This window comes from Stegostoma tigrinum, unplaced genomic scaffold (assembly GCF_030684315.1).
Source record: "Stegostoma tigrinum isolate sSteTig4 unplaced genomic scaffold, sSteTig4.hap1 scaffold_98, whole genome shotgun sequence".
Classification (NCBI taxonomy): domain Eukaryota; kingdom Metazoa; phylum Chordata; class Chondrichthyes; order Orectolobiformes; family Stegostomatidae; genus Stegostoma; species Stegostoma tigrinum.
In genome coordinates, this window is record NW_026728821.1 from 1,248,443 (window position 1) to 1,267,414 (window position 18,972).

The 18,972-nt window shown below is 44.5% G+C and overlaps 1 long non-coding RNA gene and 1 pseudogene across 2 annotated transcripts; one reads left to right on the forward strand and one right to left on the reverse strand.

Annotated features, from left to right (window-relative positions):
- Positions 1–1,859: 1,859 nt before the first annotated feature.
- Positions 1,860–2,040, forward strand: LOC132209473 (U2 spliceosomal RNA; annotated as a pseudogene).
- Positions 2,041–2,890: 850 nt separating this feature from the next.
- Positions 2,891–18,117, reverse strand: LOC132209464 (uncharacterized). Of its 2 annotated transcripts, XR_009445548.1 has the most exons (5): positions 17,891–18,117; positions 16,073–16,248; positions 12,592–12,690; positions 9,256–9,302; positions 2,891–7,007 (listed from the first exon to the last, which is right to left on the reverse strand). It is a non-coding gene; the product is annotated as an uncharacterized LOC132209464 (long non-coding RNA). The 2 variants fall into 2 exon arrangements; XR_009445547.1 differs by lacking the exon at positions 9,256–9,302 and having other exon boundaries at positions 2,892–7,007.
- Positions 18,118–18,972: the final 855 nt, after the last annotated feature.

Genomic DNA, 18,972 nt, shown 5'->3' on the forward strand with positions numbered 1-18,972 from the left:
GAACAATCCCTCTTCCATACTTTCACAGGCCCTCAACTCCACCTCTTCCTCCATTACAGTGATGGCTACATCAAAGCCGCCTCATGCATCCACGAGGAGCTCAAACAGTTCATTCACTTCACTGACACCTTCCACCCCCCCCCCCCTTCAGTTCACCTGGACCATCTCTAACGCCTCTCCCTCCTTCCTGGACCTCTCTGTCTCCATCTCCGGCAACAACCTAGAAGCCAATATCCATTTTAAGCCCACTGACTCCCAAAACTACCTGGAATACACCTCCTCCCACCCACCTTCCTGCAAAAATGCCATCCCCTCTTCCCAATTGCACCAGATCTGCTCCCAGGATGAGGAATTCCACACCCTGTACATCTCAGATGTCCTCATTTTTCAAGGACTGCAACCTCCCCCCACTCAGCGGTCGAGAACTCCCTCGACCGTGTCTCCCACATTTTGCGCAACTCATCCCTCACACCCCGTCCCCACCCTTATCTGCCTTCCGGATGGACTACTCTCTCCATGACTCTCTGGTCTGCTCCACACTCTCCTCCAGCCTCACCACACCTGGCACTTTTCCCTGCAACCGCAGAAAGTGCTCCATCTTCCCCTACCCCTCCCCCCTCATCTCAATCCCAGGCTGCACATCTGCTAATACGGTATACTGCATCCGCTGTTCCCATTGTGGCTCTGCTGCATCGGAGAAACCAAGCGGAGGCTTGGGGACAACTCTGCACATCACCCATGCTCGGTTCACACTAAACAACTCCCCCTCCCATTCTGCAAATGACATGTCCATCCTGGGCATCCTGCAGCGCCACAACAATGCCACCTGAAGGTTACAGGAATAGCAACTCATATTCTGCTTGGGAACCCTGTAGCCCAATGTTATCAATGTGGATTTCACAAGCTTCAAAATCTCCCCTTCCGCCACTGCATCCCCAAACCAGCCCAGCTTGTCCCCACCTCCCTAACCTGTTCTTCCACTCACCCATCCCCTCCTCCCACCTCAAGCCGCACCCCCATCTCATACCTACAAACCTCATCCCGACTCCTTGACCAGTCCGTCCTTCCCGACTGACCTACCCCCTACCTACCTCCCCACCTACACTCACCTTTACTGGCTCCATCCCCATCTCTTTGACCTGACTGCCTCCTCTCCACCTATCTTCTCCTACACAGCAGCAGCTACGCACTGATGATGTCTTCTCGACTGGAGACGAAACGTTTGCAATTCATTTGCCAAACTCAGCGAACAAACCAACAGCCAACTATCTTCTCCTCTCTCCATCTTCAGTCCGCCTCCCCCTCTCTCCCTATTTATTCCAGAACCCTCTCCCCATCCCCCTTTTCTGATGAAGGGTCTCGGCCCGAAACACCAGCTTCTGTGCCCCTGAGATGCTGCTTGGCCTGCTGTGTTCATCCAGCTTCACACTTTGTTATCTTGGATTCTCCAGCATCTGCAGTTCACATTATCGCTGATGCAGACAGTGACAGGCTGAAGCACCTTCCCCTGTGCTGGAACATTCTCTGAGTGTGCGGTTCTGTACCAATTGTTGCTGCAATCTCACTGACCCGCTGCTTGTCGTGGAGCTGGTTCATGAGCCGTGTTGGTGACGTCAGCTCTGCCCTACCTCATTCGATTGGTACATTTCCGATGATCTACATTCACTGCGAAGAGAGATTTATAGAAAAGGTGCTGAAAAAGTGTTGGTGTAAACTGACTGTTTGGCCTGGTCAGGAAGCCCAGGAGTTTGGGAACAGTAAAAACTGACAGCAGTGATTTACAAGTCTTTGCACACAGTCAGGCTGATGGAAAATATGGAAGGTAACTGGGACTTAAGGTAGTCCAGCACTATAATGGCATTGCTTCTTGGCCTACTTGGTTGACATCAGTGTGTAATACTTATTCTCGTCAGTTTTAATATCTGATATGTCCTTTATTTAAAGGCCCTATGTTAAACTGATTGTTGGAGTAAGGAGTAGGATCTTGCTCCATTTGCTGTGTTTCCAGGACTGGTTATAGTCTCTTTGACCCAATTCTAAAAACAGTCTCATCAAAACTTGAGGAAGTGTCTAGGCATGAGATGTCAGCCTTCCTGCCGTGTTCATCCAGCTCTACACCTTGTTATCTCGAATTCTCCAGCATCTGCTCAACAGGCCCTTCAGCCCCACAAGTCCACACTAAACCTCAGAGCATCCTAGCCAGACCTACAACCCACCTAATCTACCCCTCCCTAAACATTACAGGCAATTTAACATGGCCAATCAGCTAACCTGCACCTCTTTGGATTGTGGCAGCACCCTGACGAAACCCACACAGACACAGGGAGAATGTGCAAACTCCACACAGGCAGTCTGCGAGAATCGAACACAGGTCCTGGCGTTGTGAGGCAGCAGTGCTAACCACTGAGCCACCATGCCGCCAAAGTGCTTTCTCTCAGTACTCTCACCCAACTTTCTCCAAATATGCTTGTTCCAAGGTAACTGTTAATCTGTCCATTTTTGCATGTTCAACACTTGCTCTGATGTTAGTGCCTCATCCCTGGTAATGCCACACCTTCCCACCAACACCATCCCCAAATATCCACACATGGCATCAGAAGTAAAAGCAAATCGCCTGCCAACACTACCTCATTACAAATAGCATTTCAGAAAAAAAAGATGAAGCTATCGAAATATTCACTAGTGTTGACTTTGATGATGACTTGGGATGTATTGAAGTAGAGATTTTGGAAACACTGTGAGCTAGGAAAGGATATGGCATATACAACACACGTTTTTCATTTGAGTGCAGAGCAACTAATCAAACAAGTGTGCATGTGACTGCTTTATTTTTCTCATGCCAAGGCCTGAGCGCTTAATCAGATTACCAATTCACTGATGTGGGATACAACTGTGAATGACAGTCAGTGGCACATTATTCCGAAAGCCAATTCTCACACTAGCCAGACCGAGATATATTTGCAAATCTCGCAAAATGAGCCAGAGTTAAATAAAAATGCTAAATCAAGATGCAGAATTGCCTGTCCACAAAGTACATTCTTGCTCTAAGAACTCTACAAGCTTTTCAGCACCTGACACGAGTTATGCTGCAATATCTCTGCCCTTCCCTGACATTTTTGCACTTTGATGTTTCAACTAGAACTTAATGTCTCACAGTGCTCCTGTCTTGCCTGGTGTTTATCACAGGCATAAGACAGGCAGCTTAGCATTGTTATCACCAGCAGTCAGTCAAGGGCTGGTCAGCAGCTGTGGCAACAAACACATGTGTTTCGACCAAATGGGCACGTCTCAAATTCTCAGGGAAACTGTTCTCAGTCAGGGCAAGGGAGATAGTATTCAGTCAGGAGATCCTGACACAGCATGGCCAAGGAATCATTCGATATCAGCCCAGGGACTTCGACACTGTCAGTCAGCCATTTGGGACAATCGGGATCTGGGAATCTGTATCACTACAGTACAGAGAGGTGGCCACACTCACCACGAGTTACATTCCCAAAATGCTCCAGTAGATTTGTTGAGCCTGAATTATGAGCATCAATCCAAGCTGATGCTGTCCATTCCTGCCACTAGGGGTCAGTTTGATGCAATTCTCAAAGGTGTTCAGGAGATTGGGAGGTTCAAGTCCATCGCTCCCTGAAATAGCAACACAAGTAGATAAGATGGTGAAGAATTTCACTTTCATGGTACACTGCATCAGGATCTGGTCAGCTTTGATATCTGGCTCATAAGTGAGATGAGGTTTTTTTTTCAAACATGTCAGAGCATGTATTGTTCCTATGAGAACAACTGTGGTTCCATTCATGCATTTTTTTTTATTTCAACCATGAAACGGCCACAACTTGATTAGAAGTGAAAATGACCATCAAACAGTTTGAACTGTCGGTTGCTAAATAAATTAAGACAGAGGTAAATGTATTTGCAGGAGTTTTTTTTTGTTAAATAAAAAATCATTCATGGAATCTTGATATCACTGGATAAGAATGGAAGTTTTCTTCCCTAAAAGGACAGGTGAACAGATGGGTTTTTCTAACTGACAATAGATTCACAGTCATCATTAGATTCTTAATTCCAGATTTAAAAAAAACTCAAATTCCACCATCTGGAATGGTGTGATTCAAATCTCGGTCACCAGACCGTATCTCAGTCTCTGTGTGAGATGTTAATGTGATGACATCCCATTGATTTATCTACTTCTATAAATTAAAGTCTCTGTATAGGAATCAAATGCAGATAAAAGACTTCAATTTACAGAAGTAAGCTCTTATCTACCTACACATAGGTATGCAGACACTACCCTGAAGCTTCCTGCCCAGCCAGGAATTCAGTGTAAAGCTTTTGTAATTCCTTTTCTTCTCACACATTGGTATGCAGACACTGTCTTAAGCTTCCTGACTGAATTAAAATTAGAATCAAACTGTTGTTTCAAATAGGGTTAGGTGGGGAAAATTTGTAAGGGTGTGAAACCTCTAAAGCATGTAACTTCTGTCGCTGGCAAAGGGGCCAGGGCACTGACTTTGTTCTAGCCAGACACACTAGCAACTTGAAATCACAATCTGTCCTGGACAACAACTCAAAAATCGCCTCCTGCCATTCGCAGCTACTTCACTCGCAATCGATATATAAGCTGGTCTTTTATGTTCTTGATGTAATAATTGCTTGGTATCCTATTTTTGTCTGTTGTAGTAATTGTTTTATGCATCATGCCATTATAAATTGTGAAATCATTTTCAGTATCATGTCTTTTGTCAAGTATAATAAGCGGGCACTGTCTGCTGCTCGGGGAGAATTACTTGCGAGACTCTGCACTCTGTGCCGGGTTGAGTACAGTAATTCTCCACAGCTTGTACTTGCTTGGTAATAAAAGGATGTGTGTTTTTCTAAACAGGTCAGTGTCTTGTGATTGCAGCAAGTCCGGAGGGTCTCCGAAAACAAACTTGACATGTGGAGTAATGGACAGCAGACTAAATAGAAAATATACACTAGATATCACACAATGTCTTGGTTTTTGTCTTCATCACGAGATCCGTCACTGCTATGGACACCTGGTAAAGATCTGAAGAGACTGCATTCCCCATGGATAGGTCACCAGGTCTCATTGCATTTTTGCAATCGGCTATCAGGGATATAGAATATGACTCATCCCAATCTTTTGGTTGGATTTAAAAACAAAACTTTCCTTTGATTGTTTCCAATAAAGGAATATCTATTAGTAGTTGAAACATGTCTGTGGAGAGCAATAGAATCCATAATTGTAGAAGGTGTGCAAACATATTGCCCAGGCACAACAAATAAAGGGCCATTAAGATCAACATAGAATCCCTACACTGTGGAAGATGGCCATTCAGTCCATTACCAACCCTCCAAACAGCATCTCACCCAAGTCTCACACCCTACCCTGCATTTGGCACACAAGACACTATGGGCAATTTAGCATTGCAAATTCGGTAGAATGACACATTTTTGGACTGTGGGAAGAAACTAGAGCACCTGGAGGAAACCCACGCAGGGAGGGTCTGGGTAGGACACTCTTTGTAAGTTCAGTGTGAACTCAATGGGCTAAATGGTCTGCCTCCAGACTGGAGGGATCCTATGATCTCCAGAAGCAAGCCCAAAAAGCATGGTTTGGATATAGCTAACAGCAGAATCAAAAACCAACTTCACAGTTACTCAGAAATTTGCTGCTCGTTAACCAGTCCCGATGAACCAGGAAATCCCTTTTCACATACTGTGCAGGCAGCTAGTCTTTAGTCAGTGAGAATGTGTCAATGTGTCGTGATAACGTGACTATTTCCAAACTCTACCTGACAGATACACAACTGATATTAACATTTTATCCACAATACCTGTACCTTTAATTGAGCAGGGATCAGTAACATCAGTACAAACAGCCCAAAACCATGGTTCACTTGATAGTGAGAGTGACAGCAAAATAATTCAACTGTGCTTCTTTGTGAAGTCACTGGTGTGTTAACAGTTTGGATAACTGAGTGAATGCTTTCCCCAATCAGAGCTCATGAATGGGTTCTCCCCAGTGTGAACCTGCTGGAACACAGGCAGGTAGGATGACCAAGTGAATGCTTTCTCACATTTAGAGCAGGTGAATGGTTTCTCCCCAGAGTGAACGCTCTGTCGGTGAGGTGAGCAAGTGAATCCCTTCCCACACTGGGAGCAGATGAATGGTCACTCCCCAGAGTGAAGTCGCTGGTGGATCAGCGGGCAATTCGAGTCAGCAAAGCCTTTCCCTCACGCAGAACAGGCCAACGGTCTCTCTCCAGTGTGAATTTGCTCGTGCATCAGCGGTTGAGATGTCTGAGTGAATGCTTTCCCACATTTCAAGCATGTAAATGGTTTCTCTACAGTGCGAACTCACTGGTGTTTAAGCAGGCTGGAGGACTGAGTGAATCCCATTCCACAATCAGAGCAGGTGAATGGTTTCTCTCCAGTGTGACTCTGGTGGTCAGTTTCTAGCTGGGATGGATTAAAAAATTCGTTCCTGCAATCTGCACATTTCCACAGTCTCTCCCCAGTGTCACTGCGCTGGTGTTCGGACATTTCAGATGAATCTTCACAGACTCTTTACAGATCATGTGCATTTCTCCCCAGTGTGAATGCTGCTTTTTCCTCCAATGTTCAAAATCCTGAGGTAACTGGTTTGTGATAAACAAAGTGACTGTCAGAGCTCGATGTGGACCTGTTTGAATTCTCCAATTGCAGACCAAGCTTTCAAACAGAAAGCAAGTGCAGCGAGTGAGGAACCAGAAGAACAACCACAGATTGTGAAATCGAGAAATCCTCTGGACATTTATGGAGCGACACTTGGGAAATATGCTGGATCATCATTAGAACAAATTCAAATAAATATCCTCCAGGTAAGGGATCCAGTCAGTATTTGCACACAACTGCTGAAAGAGAGGTGGGAGAGCCAGGGAGCAAGGGCAGGCATTGTAACTCAGTCTTTCAGAGGGATCAAAAGGTTAAGAACAGTGCAGAAGTAAAATTGTGGAAATCTGAAATGAAAACAAAAAATGCTTAGTCAGAGTTGTACAGCATAAACCAATCCCTTTCATCCCAGTTGTCCATGCTGACCATATGTCCCAAATTAATCTAATCCCATTTGCAAGCAATTGACCCATATTCCTCTAAACCCTTCCTATTCACATACCCATCCAGATGCCTTTTAAATGTCATAATTGTACCAGCTTCCACCAGTTCCTCTGGCAGGTCATTCTACACAGGCACCACCCACTTTCCCTTAAAAAAGTTTCCCTCTCAGCTTAAACCAATGTGTTTAGTTCTAGTCTCCCCTACCCCAGGTAAACAAACTTGGCTACTCACTCCATGCCCACCATAATTTTATTAACCTCTAAGGTAACCTCTCAGCCTTCAACGCTCCAGGGAAAATAGCCCCAGCATATTCGGCCTCTCCCTGCAGCTCAAAACTTCCAACATCCTTGTAAATCTTTTCTGCATCCTGCTAAGTTTAACAGCATCATTCCTATTGCAGGGAGGCCCGAATTGAACACAGTATTCCAAAAGCAGCATCATCAATGCCTTGTTCAGCCTATAACATGACCTCCCAACTCCTGCACTCAATGCACTGACCAATAAATGCAAGCATAGCAAATATCATCTTCACTACCTTCTGTACCTGCAATCCCCCTTCAAGGAACTGTGCACCTGCACCTCAAGGAGTGTCTGTCGTGTAACAGTCCCCAGGGCCTCACCATTAACTGTTTAAGCCCTGCCCTGATTTTCATTACCATAATGCAATAGCTCGCATTTATCCAAACTGAACTGATTGCTGTCACACCTCGGCCCATCGACCCATCTGACTAAGATCCCATTGTCCTTGGAGATAAACTTCTTTGCTGTTTACTACACCAACAATTTGTGTCATCTGCACACTTAGTAACCATTCCTCCAATATGCATGCCACATGACTTGTATCAATGGCAAAAAGCAGTGGAACCAGCACCGATCCTTGCAGCACACTGCTGTTCATAGTCATCTAGACTGAGAAAAAAAAAGCACCCCCACCACGATCCTGTTTCCTACCTTCAAGCCAATTTTGTTTCAAATAGCTAACTCTCCCTGGATTCCACTTGATCTAATCTTGCTAACCTGTCCGTCATGTGTAGTTTTGGTGAATGCCTTGCTGAAGCCCATTTAGACAAAGTCCACTGCTTTGTCTTCTTCAATCTTCTTTGTCACTTCCTCAAAAAACTCAATCAAGTTAGTTTCTCAAGATTTCCCACTCACAAAGCCATGTTGGCTATCCCTAATCAGTCTTTGCTTCTCTCAACACATGCAAACCCTGTCCCTCAGATTCCCCTCCAGCAATTTACCCACCACTGACATCAGGCTCAATGGTCAATGGTCCTCTAGCTTTTCCTTAAAGAATGGCACCAGATTAGCCACTCAGCCTTCTGGCACTTCACCAGTGTCTCAGTGATGCAGATATCTCAGCAAGGGGCCTGCAATTACTTCCCCAGCTTCTCACAGTTTGTGGATAACACCTGATCATGTGCCAGGGACCTATTCACCTTTATGCAGTTTAAGACGTCCAGCACCTAGACCTCTGTAATATGGACACTTGTCAACTCATTATTTATTTCTCCAAGTTCTCTAGCTTCCATATCCTTCTCTGCTGTAAATACTAATGTGAAATACTCATTCACATCTCACCCTGCAGTTCCACACAGACAGCCTTGTTGATCTTTAAAGGGGCCCTGTTTTGTCCCTAGTTGCTTTTTTGTCCCAAATGAAGTGTCAGAATCTCTTGGATAAGGATAGCTCATGTCTCCTTTTTGCCATCTTCATTTCCCTTGAGTATACTCCTACTGCCCTTATACTTTGAGGGATTGACCCAGTTCCTGCTGTCATTACCTGACATGCGCTGCCTTCTTTTTCTTAACCACAGCCTCAATTTTTTCAGTCGTCCAATAGCCCCGACAATTACCAGCCTTGCCCTTCACATGAACAGGAACATACTGCCTCTGGACTCTCCCTATTTTATTTTTGAAGGCCTTCCACTTTCCAAGTATACCGTTAACTGCATATTACCTCTCCCGATCATAGTTTGGAAGTTCTTGCCCAATACTGTCAAAGTTGGCCTTCCTCCAATTTAGAAATGTATATGAAATATACAACTTTTATATTTAAACTGATCACAGCTGTTTGCATCTGGCACATATTCCTCTAAACCTTTCTTATATATGTCCTAATTCAAATGCCTTTTAAACAATGTGACTGTACCTGCATCCACCACCTCCTCTGAAAATTCGTTTCACACATGAACCACACTGTAAAAGAAAAATTGACCCTCATATTTTTTTCAAATATGTCTTTCTCCTCTCACCTTACATGTCCCCTTGTCTTAATCACCCAACCTAGGGGAAAAAAACCCTTAATATTCACATAATCTGTGCCCCTCATGTTTTTTATGAGGATTTGTAAGGTCACCCCGTAACCAGTGAGAAAAGTTTAAGCTTTGGCAGTCTCTTTTGATAATTGAGCCCTCCATTCCTGGCAACATCTCAGCAAGTCTTTTCTGACCTGTCTCCAGTTTAATAATAATGTCCTTCCTGTAACAGGGCGACCAGAACTGCACGCAATACCTCAAATGAAGCCTCAACAATGTCCTGTACAACCTCAACATAACATCCCATTTCCTATACTCAAAGGAGTGAGCAATGAAGGCAAGTGTGCATAACAATTTACTAACCACCCTGTCGGCCTGTCTCCATAAACTTCGAAGAATTATGCAGTGAATCTCAGCATTTCTCTGTTCCACAACACTACCCTGGGTGTAACCATCAATTGTGTAATTCCTACCCTTGTTCATTTTACCAAAATACAATATTTCACATTTATTCAAATTGAGCTTCATCTTCTACTCCTCAACCCATTGACCCAATTGATTAACATGTCACCATCATCTGAGATAACCTTCACTAACCACTATACCAACAATTCAGTATCATCTGCAAACTTAGTAATCTTGTCCCTTAAATTCTCATCCAAATCGTTAGTGTAAATGAGAAACAAAAGTGGGCTGTACCGATTGCTGTGGAACACGCTGGTCACAGAACTCCACTCTGAAAAATCCTCCAGCACCACGTTCTCTCCTATAACTAAACCAATTTTGTTTCCAATTAGCAAGTTCTTCCTGAATCACATGTGATCTAACTTTACAGATTAGTCGACCATGTGCAACCCTGACAAAAGCTTCACTCTCATTCTAGAGGTGTTGCAAATCTGACCCAAGTCCCCTGCCATTTGTCCATGGCCCTCTTGATCATTCCTTGAAAAGTTAAATCCCAAATCTTTGGGAATAACTGCTGAATCTGCATCCAGCTGCCATTCAGACTGTTCCAGATCCTGGGAACTTGCTGAGTCAAGTAATCTTCAAGTTTTCACACTGCATTATTTGCCAATTACCTGAATGTTGTATTCTGCAGTTACCAAACATTGCCACAATGTTAATCTTTTTTCTCTCTCTGCAAACTAATATCCTGGAAACAAACCAACTACTCAACTAAATCATTGCTAATCAGCCCCAAGGAGAATCATCCGAGCTTCTGTTAGCTCTCTCCAAACCAGAAACCCATCATAATTTTAGATAACAAAGTGTGGAGCTGAATGAACACAGCAGGCCCAGCAGCATATGCTGTGTTCATTCAGCTCCACGCTTTGTTATCTCAGATTCTTCATCATCTGCAGTTCCCATCATCACCCATCATAATTGTAACTTACTTATGGGATGTGGTCTTTGCTGCCCAGACTAATATTGACTGTCCATTTTTATTTGATTTGGAGAAAGTGGCGGTGAACCACTTTCTCTCACTAATGCACTCCGTGTACTGTAAGTGCACCACTGTGTCGTTTAGATGATAATCCACCCTGGAGCCTCACCTCACTCCCTATCGCAAGAATCATACCTCAATCCTCACTACCCTCCCTATCATGAAAATGACCCTGGAGCCTGCACTATTGCAGGCTCCACCCTCGAGCCTTACCACCTTTCCTATCACTGGAATCTCTCCCCAGCCTCACAACCTGCCTACTGTTGGAATCCCCCTCTAGCCTCAGAACTCTCACGGTCTCTGTAGATTCCTCCAGTCTCTCAAGCCTCCTTATCTCGAATCTCCTCCAGCCTCAACACCCTCCTATCTCTGTAAATTCCTCCAGCCCGTATAAACTTCCGTAGATGTGTAATTGCCTTTACCCTCACAAACCTCCTTCTGTTTGAGGTCTCCTCCAGCCTCTCAATCCTCACCATTTCTGCAACTTCCTCCAATCTCACACTTTTCCCTATTTTCGTAATCTTCTCCAGTCTCAGAACCCTTCCAGTCTCTAATATCCTCCAGCCTCACAAATCTCAACATGTCCCTTCCTCTAATACAGTCCTAATGATGATGCCCCATTTTTATTCCGCCACTTGATAGCAGCACGTGCAATTTCCTGGGCTTCAAGCTCCAGAATTTCTTGGTAAACTGCTTCATCTCTATACCTCACTTGTCTCCCAAAAACATTAACCATCTATTCAATTATCATCTATTCTAATATCTCCTTTCCTGAGAGGGGAAAAAAAACATTGCTTGAACTATTGCTTGGCATCTTCTCTGTGAAGTGTCTCGGATGGTGGCCCATCCAGCCTCTGCCAGTTAAAATCCACCACCTAACTATTCTAATCTAATTTTCCAGCAGTTGGCCCATAGACCTGTCTGCGTTGGCATCACAAGTGTGTATCTAAATATGCCTTAAACGCTATGAGGATCTCTGTGCCTACCACCCTCACAGACAGTGAGGTTCAGTGCCATTGTCACAGCATGATGACATCACAGACAGGAACAGAGATGAGCTGAGTCTGTGCAAACCAAAGATCCCCCACACACCGTGAAGGACGGGAGGGTCCCTGATAGGGGGCAGAGGAGACTTAACAGAATGGTTTGTAAAGAAGAGTTGCATGGTTAGGGCTGTTTTTTTAACATTCTTCTTTCATGTGACTTGGGCGTTGCTGGTACAGAGCGAATATCCATCTATAATAGGTGGACTCTCCTTCTCAAACTCTCCCCTCGCCTGGGGTGTGGTAATCTTCAGGTTAAACCAGCCCTATGGTCAGGTCGGAAAATGGTGACTTTACTTTTGGCACAGAGATGCCACTGTGCCTCGGTGGTGTAGAGGGGAATGTTGAATGTGGTGGCTGGGACACAACTCTGACAGTGCGCTTCATCTGGAGGATGTTCACTTTTTCTAACAGTGTTGGGGCTGTACTCATGCAGGGAAGTGAAAAATGTTCCAACACAATCCAGACGAGTGCCTTATAGACAGCAAACAGTCATTGGGGAATCAGATGTTTGAGGAAACTGAGATTGTTCTCCTTGAAACAAAGGATTTTGAGGGACCTTTGATAGAGGTGTTGACAAAAGAAACAGTTCAGGATGATAAAATGTACACTCATGACTGATCATAAAAAAGATTACAGGACATATACTGAAAATTTTAGGAATGATCTATTGAGAGAATGGGGTGATTTAAGAGAAAAAAATTACACGGCAAATGAGAAGTCAGCAGGAACACAATACTCACACAATACGAATATCCAGATGTTGATGAATTGAGTAATTCTGTCAGAGTTTAGTGTTACAATTATTGAGTTTCCCCACCTGAAAGTCCACTTGTAATATCCTGTAACACAAATTCATAAAATCCATCGCTGTCAGTCCGGGTAGAAATTCACAACATCCCCTCATCCTGGCCGAAGATAACTGTGCATTGTCCCTATCGCACGTTATCCAATGTGGAGGCCAGTCATCGATTCAGGGAGAAATCTATTTGGGTTTCTAGGAATTTCCACCTTGGGACTTCATGTCACTGACCAGAACTGCAGATCTTTGACACATGGCAAAGAATGGCCAAGATTTAGTGACAGGAAAGAGAGAATAGAGATGGAGTGGGATTTTCTAACGACAGTGAAGTCAAATATTAAAACCAATATTTGACTTCACTGTCATTAGAAAATCCCACTCCACCAAAATGTTCCAACACAATCCAGACGAGTGCTAGGACAATATCTGAACTGGCATGGGGGAAGAGGCAAAGAGGAGGAGAAATAAGAGAGACGCAGAATGTTTGTGATTTAGCAGGAGTAGGGCAAAGGATTAAGACGAGCTCTGATAAGGCTTGACACAAGACTGGAGAAAGATGCATGTTTAGGACTAAAACGCCGAGCAACATGCAAGGCAATTTGGTTTGGTGGGCTAGTGGCAGAGAGGGAAGCAGCAGAGGCATCTGATTTGGATTGCCTCAATCTTAATGATATGGAGTTTCTATGTGTCTCCCTCACTTGTTGGAGGGGAGGATGGAGGAGACAGGATGATGGACAACGACCTCCGAGACACTTCACAGAGAAGATGCCAAGCAATAGTTCAAGCAATGTTTTTTTCCCTCTCGGGAAAGGAGATATTAGAATAGATGACTCGCCAGTGTTATGCTGAACAAACCTAATGATTTAACTTTTATCTAGTATATTAAAATTTACAACAGAAGTCCGCGCTTGAATCCCATCTCAGCAGATGGTGGAATTTGAATTAAATAAAAAAAACGGAATTAAGAATCAACTGGTTGCCATGGAACCATTGCTAATGGCAGAAAAAGGAGAAAATCTAATGTCCTTCAGGGAAAGAAATTTGCCAACCTCAGCAAGCCACTCAGTTGCAAATCACTGCAAAGCCTCAACAAAGGAATGATGCTGGGTGGAACACTTGGCATCTGCCAAGGCACGAGGAAAGACAACTGCAGAATCAGCCCTATCGACTCCATAAACTCCTCCTTACTAATATCTGGGGGCAAGTGGCAAAATTTGGAGAGAGGGCTCAAAGACTAGTCAAGAAACAGCGTCGTATGCATAGAATTTACCTTATAGACAAGTGACACACGCCACCATCACTGTCCTTAGTGAAGGCCTGTCCCAAGAGCAGGCCAGACGTGACAGCACAGTGCTATTCTGATCGCAGTAATTGAACTGGGAGTACAACATTGACTCTGCCACCTGGAAGACTCATGGCTCCTGCTGAATTCCATGAACCATCCTCCCTCAGTTGATAAATTGGCAACAGTGTTATCCCTAGATTATTACTCCAGAGACACTGACATCATTGCGGGGTCCTGGGTTCAAATCCTGCCATGGCAAATGGTGGAATTTGAATTAAATAATGATCTGGAATTAATAGTCGAATGACGACCATGAAACCATTGCTGATTATTTGGGTTCACTTGTGTCCTTTCGGGAAGGAAATCTACCATACTTACCTGATCTGCATGACATGCAACTCCAAACCCACAGCAATGTGGTTGACTCTTAACTGCCTTCAGGGAAATCAGGGACAGGCAATAAATGCTGGTCCAGCCAGCGATTTCCACATCCCAAGAGTGAATTTTGATTAAAAACTCCATGTTAAACAGCACTTGGAGTAAGCACAGAGTGTAAATGGCAATAGGTGTACTCAATGCCCTCCATCAGGAGTAGTTCACAGCAGGATTACCAATCAAGCTGGTCAGGTCCTAAAGGACAAAGCTGACTTTCTGGGACTGTAGCAGGTGCTGACACAACCAACAGAAGGGAAAAACATAGATCTCATTCTCACAAATTTCCCAGCTGCAGATGCAACTGTCCGTGACAGTATTGGTAACAGCAACCACCGCACAGTCCTGTGGAGACAAAGCATCATCTTAAACTTGAGAATACCCTGAGTGGCGTTGAGTGGCACTAACTTCGGCTAAATGGGACAGACTTGGAACAGATATAGGGGTTCAAAACCAGATATCTTTGAAGCTTTGTCGGACATCAACAGCAGCAGAACTTTCCAGCACAATCTGTAACCTCATGGGCCAGCATATTGTGCACTCAACCATTACCATTGATCCAGGGGAACCACACTGATTGAATGGATAGTATAGGAGGGCATGCCAAGAGCAGCTCCAGGCATAGCTAAAAATAAGGTGCCAGAGGCCTTCTCCAGAGGTCCTCAATATCACAGATGTGAGTTTTCAACCAATTTGATTCATTTCAAATGATATTAATAAATGGAGGAATAGTGCAGCAAAGATTATGGGCACTGGCAACAGTACCGATGACTTGTGCTCTAGAGCTTGCTACCTGCAAAGACAAACTGTTTCAGTCCTGCTACAGCACTGGCATCTGCTGACAATTTGGGAAATTGCCCAGGTCTGTTCAGCACAAAAACACAGCAAATCCAACCTGACCAATTTCCCCTCAAGCAGTCTACTCTCTATCTTCAGTAAAGTGATGGAAGGTGTTGTCAACAGTGGAGCTAAGCAGCACTTAGCAGTAACATGCTCAGTGACACCCAGTTTGGGTCACGCCAGGCACTCAGTTCCTCATCTTATTACAGACTTGATCCACAAATTCACACACAGATGAATTCCTGAGGTGAGGTGAAGGCAACAGCAGAGTCCTGCACAAAAACCATTTCGTTCCACTTCAGTGACAATGACACCTTAGTTTCAGCTCATCTGCTGAACCTCTCATCTATTCCTGCGTTACCTCTAGGCTTAACTATCCAAACACACTCCCAGTTGACCTCCCACATTCAACGTCCCTGTAATCTCAAGAATACATAAAATTCTGCTGCGCTCATGTTCATTTGTACCAAAACCTGTTCACACATCACTGCTGTACTCCCTGACGCACAAAGACTCCTATTTATAAGCAACAATTTAAAATTCTCACCCGTGATTTAATTCCTGGCCGTGATGACCCATGTTTCCCTGCACCACACAACCTTCAAGACTCTGTTGGAGTCTGAAAGTAAATGATTGTCAATGTATTTAATCATTGCTTCACTACTGGAGGCTTTTTCTACAGTTGCCAGGCAACATGGTCTGGAATTCCTATGATAAACCTCTCAGATTTGCTTTCCTTCTTTAAGATAGTCATGAAAACCTGTGAATTTGGTCATGTTTTTGGTCAACTAATCTAATATGGCCTTACATCAAAAGTTCCTTGATAATATTTTTGTGAAATTATAAATATGATAAAAATACATACAGTTTGTTGATTTGGACACACACCATCAGCTCTTCAGTATCGCTAGATGAATGATCTGTAACTTCTCTAATGACCGCATTGTGGGAGTACCTTCATCATATGAACTGCAGCAGCACATGAAAGTTGAACATCACATTTTCCACAGGCAACAGGGCTTTGGCAACGATCGCTGGTATCTGTGGAAGGAAAAACAGACTAAATATTGCAGAAGTGCAAAAATGAACGCCAGAATAAAAAAAACTGTCAAACTTGGTGGTCTGAAATGGAAGAAAAATGCACTCTCTGCCAAAATATTGCCTGACTTTGAAAGACGCCATTCAAAAATTAATCTAGTAAGACAGCAGCGCACAGTTAGGAGGTGGACAGCAATGGAAAATTCAGTTACAACAGGTATAAGAAAATAACAGTAAAATACTAAACAGAGATCAAATATATCCATCATTAGAGACTGGAGAGATCAGTCGCCGACAAAGCTGTGATCAGGAAGCACAGAACTAAGTTAGCAGTGCTAGCTGCTATGATCCCACATTCTGGGAAAGAAATCCAGAAGAAACAAACATTTAACTTGGTTTGAATTTGCTCTGTGTAATTTCATTTCATTTCTGAAGAAGGGTCCAGACTCAAAACGCAGGCAGTGCCGATACAGTCATCCATGAACTGGAGGAAGAGGTGGGATTCGGGGCCAGTGTCGGTATGGAAGAGAGATTGTTCCACATAACCAACAAAGAGGCAGGCATAGCTTGGGCCCATGCAGGTACCCATGGCCACCCCCTTTGTCTGTAGGAAGTGGGAGGAGTTGAAAGAGAAGTTGTTGAGCGTGAGGACGAGTTCACTTAGGCACACAAGGGGGTCAGTGGAGGGGAACCGGTCAGACCTGCAGGACAAGAAAAGGCATCGGGCTTTTAGGCCACGTGCATGGGGAATGCAGGTGCTAATGTGGTATACTGCCTCTGCTGTACCTGTTGTGGCCTCCTCTCCATCAGGGAAATTTGGGGACTGCTTTGCAGAATATTTACACTCAGTTCACAATAAACAACTGCACCTTCCAGTCCCATTCCACCGACATGTCCATCATGGGCCTCCTACAACACAATAAAGATGCCACCCAAAGGTTGCAGGATCAGCAACTCATATTCAGCTTTGGAACCCCGCAGCCCAATGGTATCAATGTGGATTTCACAAGCTTCAAAATCTCTCCCTCCCCCAACTGCAGTCCAACACCAGCCCAGCTCATTCCCCCCCTCACTAACCCATTGTTCCTCTCAGCTACCCGCTTCTCTCATATCAAGCCACACCCCCATTTACTACCTACTAACCTCATCCCACCCCCTTGACCTGTTCATCCTCCCTAGACTGACCTATCCCCTCCCTACCTCCTCAGCTACACTCACCTTTACCGGCTCCAACCCCATCTCTTTAACTTGTCTGTCTCCTCTCCACCTGCCTCCCCCTCTCTCCCTATTTATTTCAGAATCCCCTTCCCCTCCCCCATTTCTGAAGGGTGTAGGCCCGAAAACGCCAGCTTTCCTGCCTCTCTGATGCTGCCTGTCCTGTTGGGTTCCTCCAGCCCCACACCTTGTTCTCTCACTTTCAGCCAGAGACGGCTGCGCATGCGCCCAGCTTCACCTCCGCCCTCAAAGTTTCAATGCTACCGCGCATGCGCCCCGCTGATCATTGCCCCCAATAAAGATGGTGGCGGTCACACGGGCCTATCGCCATCTGAGGCATTGATTTGTTTTCTGCAAACGTGAGCCTGGGAGTTTCAAATGTGGGTTTTCCGACGTGCACTCCCAAGCCCATACGAATATCACTTCCCACCTGCTTTCTGCCGTTTTGCCTTCTTCACCGTGTCCTGCTCTTACATCAATTGCACAATCCTTAGTCTCAGCGAAAGGGCCAGGCACAAAATGTGAGCTTTCCTGCTCCTCTGATACTTCTTGGCCTGTTATATTCATCCAGCTCTACACCTAAGTATCTCGGAGTCTCTAGTTCCGACTGTGCTCAGCGAACCTGCACGGATCACGTGGTTTGCACTGATCCAGCCCTCTCTTCATTCCGATTGGTTATAAGGGCAGAGACGTCCGCCCGGTCATTCACGTCAAACCTGTATTCCTATTGGTCCCACACTGACATCAATCAATCTGACGCAATTGTGACCTGTAGCATGCGCAGTGCTTTCTGTTGTCATTGTCATCAGACTCTGACACTTTGAGACAAATGAGACTGAGAACTGGATGAGAAAGATTGTTACATTAGCGATCCTGGGGCTTTAATAAGTCGCTCTGAGGAAGGGGCACTGCAACGAAAACGTTAACTCCGTCTTTTTACCTTCACAGATGCTGCCAGACCTGCTGAGCTTTTCCAGCAACTTCGTTTTTGTTCCTGATTTACAACATCCCAGTTCCTTTTTTTTAATAAGTCGCGATTGAAAAGGCTTCCTGCAGCTCAAAGCTAAAGATACTCTTGATACCGCTCTGGCAGCGAATAGAGAAATGGCGGTGAAATAAGGCTAATAAATACAGGTATAACAGTCCTCGGGTGAGATGTAAAGGGAGTAATTATGAACATGAAGAACATCACGTGGTGAAGTGAGGTGAGTGTTGTTCATATGAACTGTGATTGGGCAGAGAGGGAGGTTAATCAAAAAAGAACAAACATAAAGGAGATTCGCAAGAAAGGTCTGTGCAACGGAAAGCAACGAGAATCAGAAGATAAAAGCCCAAGACGGAGGATACAGTTTGAAGACCAAGGCTGCAAAAACTCCTATAAGTTGTTTCACTGCTAGTTATTGGCATCAGCAGTATAACCCACGTTCAACTGGAAATAGCTGTCTGAGTTTCTCACTGTAGTTTACTTCTTAACAGATAAACTCCACAATTTGTCTCAATAATGCTGATAGT